The following is a 9,966-nucleotide window of genomic DNA, read 5'->3' as shown; positions in this document are numbered from 1 at the left end:
CTTATTAAAGTTAAAAATCTTTAGAACTCTTTATGTTCTTTCTTTCATTCTTTGAACGTATTTGCAACATTTAAAAACAATTACATAAGCAACTGAGATTTTCCAAAGGTCCTTACCTGACATGAAAACCAACAGTAACCCATACTATAATGAAATAAGGCAAAAATGTAAATTCATTGTTCTAACCACAAAAGCAAAGTTTTAGGATAAAAATAACTTTTTTTTTTTCTATTTTGTTTAAATAGAAATAACTGGAAAATTATGGTTTGGGGCCAAGGAAAAGACAAAAGTGAAATTTTGTTACATAGTGTAATTCACGGCCCCGTATTGAGGACAGGAAGAAAAAGGGACTTGGATATAAAGAACTGAAACGTGATCGGTAATACAAACGTGGGTAACAAGGCCCACAAATTATGGTGAGTAACATTTCTAGATTTTAGATGGAAAATGAATCAGTAAGGTAACGTTGAGAGAGAGAGAGAGAGAGAGAGAGAGAGAGAGAGAGAGAGAGAGAGAGAGAGAGAGAGAGAGAGAGAGAGAGAGAGAGAAGCAGCGGGCGAGGTAATGAGGTTAGTTATAAAAGATGGGACTGTGCTCGGGGGTTGCGGGAGGCAAGGAAATGAGGAAAGGAGGCTGGGAAAAATATGGGAGAAAATAGAGCAAAACTGGCTAAAGAAACTGGCGTAAATAATAATAAAAAAAATGTGTACTCGTATAATAAAAATGATAACGAAAGTAAGCCTTATAATAATAATAGTAATAATAGTAATAATAATAATAATAATAATAATAATAATAATAATAATAATAATAATAATAGGGCAATAATGACATTTAAAGTTATTGAACAAATGGCAGTAGGTCAAAATAAATTGTCTTGCGGAAATTGCATGCAGTCCTCAGGTAATTAATTTGAGAATTATATGTATATTAAGCCTGGACAAGAAACCAACACGAAAAGAGGCTTTGGTGCTCTGCTGTTTATCAGAGAGAGAGAGAGAGAGAGAGAGAGAGAGAGAGAGAGAGAGAGAGAGAGAGAGAATCATCAACTCAGCTGAGGAAGTTAAATGTTACGAAATTTGTGATATTTTTCCAACGAGCGAAGATACAGTGGTGATGACTATGAGCAAGGTGAGTGAGAAATATGAGGTGTGGGATGGGACACTGCAATATAGCCGTGAAATAGCTGCCTGAGAAAGGAAAGGATAATAATGATGTTCGTATAGGAATGGGATTGTGCAAATATTCAATATTATCTTTATCCTGTACAAAAGAGGAAGATTTATATATGTGAGTATTTTATGTATTTTATTAGACTGTTGTTGGTTCACGATTTATTTTGCCTACGAGGGAGGGAAACAATAATGGGTGTGCAGGAATGAGGAATAATCTTTAACCAGTATGGAAGAGGAAGACTGAAGTATATGATTATTTTACTTATTTATTGAACTAATGTCGGTCCATGGTCTGTTTTGCCGACCGGTAAAGAGAATGACGTCACAATAACTTCTCTGACTGTTATGGTTTCCCAGCATCCTTAATAAAATGGTATAATGCACATTTAGAGTTTATGTTTTTAGCAGACATTCGAAGCAACAAAGGGAAGCATCTGATCGGTTAAACATCTTAGGTCCAGTTTTTTTTTTTTTTGTTTGGTATAATCACGCAGACCTAGTTAAGTGAAGCGAGAAGTGTCATATCAGCACTAGCAGTTGTGATTAAATGAGAAGCATGAAGCGTGAAGGCACTTTTTTCTGGATTTTCTTGAGCGGGTTTTCTGTTGGACTCGATACTGACTGGCCTTCCTCTATTAATGGTTGCCGTGAAAGATTTATTGTTGCCCAAGACGTCTCCAAAACTTTCGATAAGGTCTGGTATAAATCTTTGGCTTTCAAATTATCCTCGTGGTGTTTTCTCTAGTCTGTTTGCATGTTTTTGTGATTGTCTGTGTTTCTTGTGCGTCATTGTGTCAGTGTGTCCATTTGCCTGTATATTTGTCTGCCTCTCAGTCTGTATGTCATTCTATCCGTTTATTTCTGCCTGCCTGCCTGTTTATCTCTCTCTCTCTCTCTCTCTCTCTCTCTCTCTCTCTCTCTCTCTCTCTCTCTCTCTCTCTCTCTCTCTCTCTCTCTCTCTCTATATATATATATATATATATATACACACACACACACACACACACACACACACACACACACACACACACACACACACACACACACACACACACACACACACACACACACACACACACACACACACACACACACACACACACACACACACACACACACACACACACACACACACACACACACACATTGCTTCCTGTAAACCGTGTAGTTTTCATTGATAGATTATCTCCAAATCAAGTAAATGCATGTGAGGTAGAAAACACAACATCAAAGTGCAATTGTGTAAGGCATTGAGTTTAGCTGAGAAAGAGAGAGAGAGAGAGAGAGAGAGAGAGAGAGAGAGAGAGAGAGAGAGAGAGAGAGAGAGAGAGAGAGAGAGAGAGAGAGAGAGAGAGGCATATATATATATATATATATATATATATATATATATATATATATATATATATATATATATATATATATATATATATATATATATATATATATATTTGCATCTCACCATTCCGTCGATGCTAAGTAACGCTGGATTATCAATTATCAAGTAGACATGATCGTGATACTCCTTTTTTATAACTCAGATGTACATTGGTTGTCCTTTGAAATAAATATTAAGTGGATATTGCAAGATCGACACAGAAGTAGATGGAGATAGGAAGTTTTGGTAGGGTGGCATGGAATAGACGTGTAACAGACGAAGATAATAAGAAAAAGATGGAAAATCTTTCGTCCTGCAGTGGTGAGAGAGACTGATGATAATGGTGATGATGCTTCACTAATAGCCTAAGAGTGCCCTTTGAAGTTGAGCTCCCGTATCGCCTGGGTCAATTTTCTCCCACTCTCTGACCGGGACTCTGCATTGGGGCATTGCGCCACCACCTTTAGAATGCACCTCTCGTGTAATGATGGGCGTTCATTAGAGGGCACTCCTGTACAGTGTGAGATCAAAGGCTGTTCGTGCCATCAGCTCCCCTCCTCAATCTGCTTGTCTCTCATTCAATCAGACTTTGATAGTCCGCCACAGTGGTGCTACTTCTGTCCTCTTGTCATGTCTCTTTGGTTGCTGATCCTCTGAACATGATAGTTGTATGCTACGCTTTCCTCCGCAGGTCAATTATAAGGCACAAGAGACTCAATTTTAATCTCTCATTAATTAACTCGAACAGTCTTCCGAACTGTGCTTCTTTCCTTGCCATGCTGAATTGACTGTTTCACTTGAGGAGCAGGAAGCAATCTTAACTAAATTGCTATCACATGTATACAGGTAGGAAACTTAGTACTGAGATTCATTAATCAGGCTGTTGGCACTGAGTCATTACGGAGCTTCATATTTCAATTTTATATAAAAAAAAATGAAAATAAATAAATAAATAAATGAAATAAATAAAAAAAAATGAAAATAGAAAGTTAAAAAAAACCTTTATTGATTGATAAATAACGCGGCGAGTGCAGCGGTGAACATCTTTATTAACTTCTGACATTTTTGCATACAGAACATGCCATTTTCCAGGAACTAAAATAAAAAAAAGTGTAAAAATAATAAAAATGTTCGCCGCTGCACTCGCTGTTTTTTTATTGACTGATAGTGAGATAACTTTCTATATCAGTATTTTCCTACTTTTTTCATGTTTTAGAATTCTGCACTTTGAAAGAAATGTTTTAATCGAATTTTTTTTTTTTTCTGGGCTTGATCTTAAAAAAAAGTATAATTTTTTGTTACTTAAAAATTTTTACCTGATGCGAGGGATGTGTTTCTTACTTAAGGGAAAAACATTGTGTGTATATAAAATATTCTTTTGAGTTCATAGGAATGGTGGGTATATTATAACATTTATCTTTATATCATTTAACTTTTTTTTTTGTTTCGCATTGCATGATGCATCCTACTGGACGAAAACAATGAACATGACACGAGAAAAACTGATCACCATTGAGAGAGAGAGAGAGAGAGAGAGAGAGAGAGAGAGAGAGAGAGAGAGAGAGAGAGAGAGAGAGAGAGAGAGAGAGAGAGAGAGAGAGAGAGAGAGAGAGAGAGAGAGAGAGAGAGAACTCTTTTTATTAAACTTCTGCTGGGTAAATTGTTTGATTTCAAAAGGATATAAAGAAAAAAAATAAATAAAGCACTTTTAGTAAATACGAGACGAGATGCTGCACATCTGGGTCTGCAGTACATGGAAGTTCTGCCGCTTGATGGCCAGTCTCCTGAGGCTACAGAAAGACAGGCATATGGATTGGCATATAGACAGAGAGACAGACAGACACAGACAGACAGACAAATAGATAGGTACATTGGCAGATAGACAGAGAGGCAGAGAGACGGACATATGGACAGATAAAGATAGATAGGTAAGTGTATAGACAGATACATCGTTTCACGGATATACATACATGGATTGAAGGCTTATAAATGTCATTCATTGTCAAAGATTGACATTCGTATTTAAAAATTTGTATATAGTGTACTTTCAAATCCGTCCCTTTCCTTTCCAATGCCTTCCCTCTTCTCCTTTCCTTCAGGCCTCCTTCAGCCAGATGGTCTGAGTCTCACGCCAGCCTCCCCTACCCCTTCCTTGCTTTTCCCTTCACTGGCCCCCGCAGGATCCGATGCTGGCGTGGATCCACACTGGCTTCTGTGTGGTGGCTTACGGTCTTGCTGTGTGTGTGGTATTCTTGTTATGCAATGTATTTTTTTCTTTTATGAAAGGACACTGGCCAAGGACAAGGAAAACGTTAAAAATAGGCCCACTGGACTGCCATTCCCCAAAGAAAAGTCAAAAACATTATCGAAAAACGAATGATAAAACTCGAAACCTTCCTCTTAAAAACGTTCGTTATAGGAAGAAGGAAATAAAGAAGCAGGCAGGGAGTTCCAGAGTTCACCAGAAAAAGAAATGGAACGATTGAGAATACTGGTTAACTGTTGCATTAGAGAGGTGGACAGAATAGGAGAGAGAGAGAGAGAGAGAGAGAGAGAGAGAGAGAGAGAGAGAGAGAGAGAGAGAGAGAGAGAGAGAGAGAGAGAGAGAGAGAGAGAGAGAGAGAGAGCAGAAAGTCTTGTGCAGCGTGGGCGCCAGAGGAAGGAAGGCATGCAGTTAACAAGATCAGAAGAGCAGTTAGCATAAAAATAGTGATAAAAAAATGGCAAAAGATGCAACATTGCGGCAATGAAAAAGAAGCTGAAGACAATCAGTTTGAGGAGAGGAGCTGAAGAGACGAAATGCTTTTGATTCCACTCTGTCTACAAGAGCTGTATGAGTGAAACCCCCTATACATGTGAAACATACTTCATACATGGATAGATAAGGCCTCTGTACAGAGTTACCAAACTGAAGGTGAGAAAAACTGGGAGAGACGATTCAGACCGCTTAACGTCATGGAAGCTGTTTTAGTTACATATGAGATGTGAAGCATCCAGTTTAGATTATAAGTAAAGGACAGAGCGAGGATGTTCAGTGTATAAGAGGGGGACAGTTGAGTGTCATTGAAAGTTGTCAAGTTAATGGATGGAGGAATTGAGTTTTTGAGGCGTTGAACAATGCTATGTTTGCCCCAATCAGAAATTTGAGGGGGATGAAAAGTCAGGCGTTCTATGGCTTCCCTGCATGAACTGTTTACTTCCTGAAGGGTTGGACATCTATGAATAGACGTGGAAAAGTGCAGGGTGGTATCATCAGCGTAGGAGTGGATAGGGGAAGGAGTTTGGTTTAGAAGATTATTGATGAATAATAGAAAGAGAGTGGATGACAGGACAGAATCCTGAGGAAAGCCACTGTGAATAAATTTAGGAGAGTGACCGTCTATCACAGCAACAATAGAACGGTCAGAAAGGAAACTTGAGATGAAGTTACAGAGAGAAGGATAAAATTCGTAGGAGGGTAATTTGGAAATCAAAGCTTTGTGCCAGACTCTATCAAAAGCTTTTGATATGTCTAAGGCAACAGCAAAAGTTTCACCCAAATCCATAGAAGATGATAGAAATTCAGTAAGGAAAACCAGAAGATCACCAGTAGAGCGGCCTTGACGGAACCCATACTGACGATCAAATAGAAGGCTGTGAAGTGATAGATGTTTAAGAATCTTCCTGTTGAGGATAGATTCTTTTTTAGGAACCGGCTGGATGAAGGCAAACTTCCAGCAAAAAGGAAAGGTAGATGTTGATAGATAAGGGGAAGACTTTGACCAGGCAAGGTACAAACACGGAGTTTCAGAGAACAATAGGAGGGAACCCATCATGTCCATAAGCTTTCGAGGCTTAAGGCCAGCGAGACCATGGAAAGCATCGGTGCGAAGGATCTTAATGGATATTATGAAATAATACTCGGAGGTTGGAGGAGAAGGAGGAGCAAACCCTGAATCATCCGAGATGGAGTTTTTAACAAAGGTTTGAGTGAAAAATTTAACTTTAGAGACAGATGAGATGGCAGTGGTGCCATCGGGTTGAAACAGAGAATGGAAAGATGAAGAAGTCATTATGGATATTTTTGGCTAGGTGCCAAAAGTCACGAGGGGAGTTAGATCTAGAAAGATTTTGACATCTTCTATTGATGGAGGTTTTGGCTTATTAGAGAACAGTCTTCAAGGCTGGTGAAGGAGTCGCCAGAATAAATTTTGAGTTTTGAGTGAAGGTATGCGTGTATTAGGTAGATGTAGAATTGTATGAAGGAAGAGAGTTGTTTTCAGAGGGCAGGCTGTGACTGCCCCCTTGTGTTGTGAGGCACAAAGGGAAATGTTCACTGAGGTCACAGCTGGGTCACTGGAGAGTTCACAGCACCCGGTGATGCAGTACGAAACCGGCCCAGTGCTTCAGACGTTACTGAGAGTAATTATCGTTTCGACAGGTGTCTATCGCCTTCCCAAATATGAGATGACACACTGTATTTATCCTCATGTGGAGATGATACTGTGCCTGGTTCCACGGCGTTTGTTTTTTGGTTTCCTTCCTTCTGTGTGGACTGAAGTTCATTTCTGTGTTTTCAGTCTAAATATGTTTTCTAATTTGTGTTGCTATGCCAAAGAACGTACTGTAGTGAGCAGCTGGAAGATTGCACAGCCATGACTCCTACAGAAAACTATCTTTGGAGGCACTGGTGCTGAGAGTTGACCAGGCTTTAGGTTTGGCTCTGATTTCTTTGTTATTTTGACAACTGGCAGACTTGTAGTCCTCGTAGCTATCTTTTAGGTGACTCAAAACCCAGAAATGAACTAACCCTGAATGTTTATACAACTTTAGGTATGTCTACGTTAATCTCCACCCAGTTAAAAGTCCGCCGCGAACATTGCATCCACAAGGATTCTCCAGATTTGCCTCCATAATGTCATCATCGTAGCTAAGAGGCAATTTATCTTGGGGTAATTATTTTTGGGTGAAGTTTTTATAGGAGAATCTTTGTGGGTGGAACAGACTTGTGTGGAATTTACACAGAAGCGCCTTGGACACACTGACATGAACCTGGCGCGAGTTATGATAAACCCAGTCCCTGGCCAATAACACAATTGCTAATCTCTGTTGTTAATTTCCGGATATTGTAGTAACGTATGTAGTTTCTCCCGAATATAATTATTGCTATCATTGTAACCGTCTTTCATTGAGTGCACATTCTCCAAATCGTACACCTTAACCATTCACGATGCAGCGACTTGTGTGATACACCACGAGGGACACGAGGATGAATGGCTGGTGCTCGGCCAGTGACGGTCGACTGTGCCTTGGCCAGTAATTAGGAATGTTTCTATGACATATCACTAGCTACCCTCGCGATCACCTTAACTGTATTGCTCGCACTGAGTAGAAGACAGAAATTTAGAAAAAAGAAGAGAAAAAATGACGTGCTTAAAAAAGAAATTAGGAGCCTCCGCATTATTTAGTGTCAGAGAGAGAGAGAGAGAGAGAGAGAGAGAGAGAGAGAGAGAGTATAGCTTTTCTCCCTCTTTCCCCAGCAATGCCTGGTTCATATTACACCGCAGTCTGGCTCGAAGCTTTCCAGCGGGAGCCTGAGTCGCCTGCCTTGGTGGTGTGCCAGACAGAGTCCACGAGGCCGCCACACACTAAGCACATCATCAACAGCAGCCGCCAAACTCTTCACCTCCAAAGACGCCACGTGACCTGCATTCCATGTCTCGCTGATTACTGTCTGGCTGGCAATGGCGAACGTTTGTCCCAGTGTAACAGTGTATGTGGTGCGCCGGTGCACTTCGTAACCACAGGAGGCACGTGATAGACTGCTGGAATTGAGGCACGACTGTTAGCATGTGCAGCCCAAGACTTGCGGTGTGCAGCCCAAGACTTTCCCTGCGTGGAAGTGTGACCATGCATGTGCTGGAAGCCAGCGAATCACGTGAAGGAAAAAGTTCATAACATAATTTTCTAGTGAGATTACATATTATGCTTTGGGATTTGTTTTGTTAACTCTGCTCGTGTGTGTGTGTGTGTGTGTGTGTGTGTGTGTGTGTGTGTGTGTGTGTGTGTGTGTGTGTGTTTGCCTGCGCGTGCATGCGTGCGTGCGCGCGCGCGTCTTAGGCTGCATCTCGCCCTTCTCGTTATTTGTTGCCTTTGCCTTGTCTTCTCCAGGATTATTAACTGTGGTTCCTAGTAATTTCTCTGTAACTTAATAAGCACTTTCTTTTACCCAAGATTTAGTGATGATATCCAGGTAATTGTTGCTGAGAATGTTGATGACAACAGAGAAGACGACAAAGTGTTGTGTCTTTGTGGTGTATGCACACAGATACGTATGATCTTGGTCCGTCATGGAGTTGTTGTTGATGATTTCTGGCTCCACAGAAAACATTGTTATGGTTGCTGATGACAGTCTTTAGGTGGAAATCAGCTTTAAAACTGAACTAGGTTAAGCTGATCTAGTTTAGTTATTGTTCTTTCATAATACTAAAGACATAGTATACATAAGTTCTCTCTTTTTATCTTCAGGTGATGTATGGGAACGATTACTTTAAGCGAGCATACACTAAGCTGGTATCACAAAGGTTGGTGCCTCAATTCAGCTAGCACCAGGGCTTAACGGAATTGATCACCAAATACAGTAAGTAAGTCACTGCCTCTAGATAGCCTTGTCTTTCTGCCATTCATGCTGATCTGCTGGTACGTTTCCCTGATCATGGCTGCACACCGCACATCTGTACTAAAACGTTCAAAGCATGGTAGATTTCCGGATAAATCAAGAACTCTGAGGTTGTACTTTACATAGAATCCGGTATCTTTATGTGTTGTTAGATTTTAGCAGCACCCCAAAGGCACTTGTGATCTTTTGTTCTGGAAGTTAAGCTTGCATAGTTAGAAATCCTGGATGATAGATAACAGTACCACCACTAAAGTTTGAACAGAGAGGGAACGGTATAGAAAAAAACGTAAAAAAGGCACATTATCGTTTGACCGTTCTTTGTGGAATGCCTGTTCAGTTTGTGTGTGTGTGTGTGTGTGTGTGTGTGTGTGTGTGTGTGTGTGTGTGTGTGTGAAAAGAAAGATAAAATAAAAAAAAATCAGCAATCTTTTATTAACTGGAAAAAGAAAATGTAAACAATAAAAATAGGAATTGGATGAAAAAAAAGCTTTCAATGACTGCACTGTTCAGAAAGTACCAATGCACGCACGCGCGAACACACACACACACACACACACACACACACACACACACACACACACACACACACACACACACACACACACACACACACACACACACACACACACACACACACACATACACACACACAAACAAACAATCAGCAACAATAACAACAACACCAACATCACCACATTATATACCACCACCACCAAAAATAACAACAGCAATAATGATCATCATAACTAACAGTA

This window comes from Scylla paramamosain, chromosome 15, assembly GCF_035594125.1.
Source record: "Scylla paramamosain isolate STU-SP2022 chromosome 15, ASM3559412v1, whole genome shotgun sequence".
NCBI classification, from domain to species: domain Eukaryota; kingdom Metazoa; phylum Arthropoda; class Malacostraca; order Decapoda; family Portunidae; genus Scylla; species Scylla paramamosain.
Note: the sequence above shows the minus strand (reverse complement) of the source record.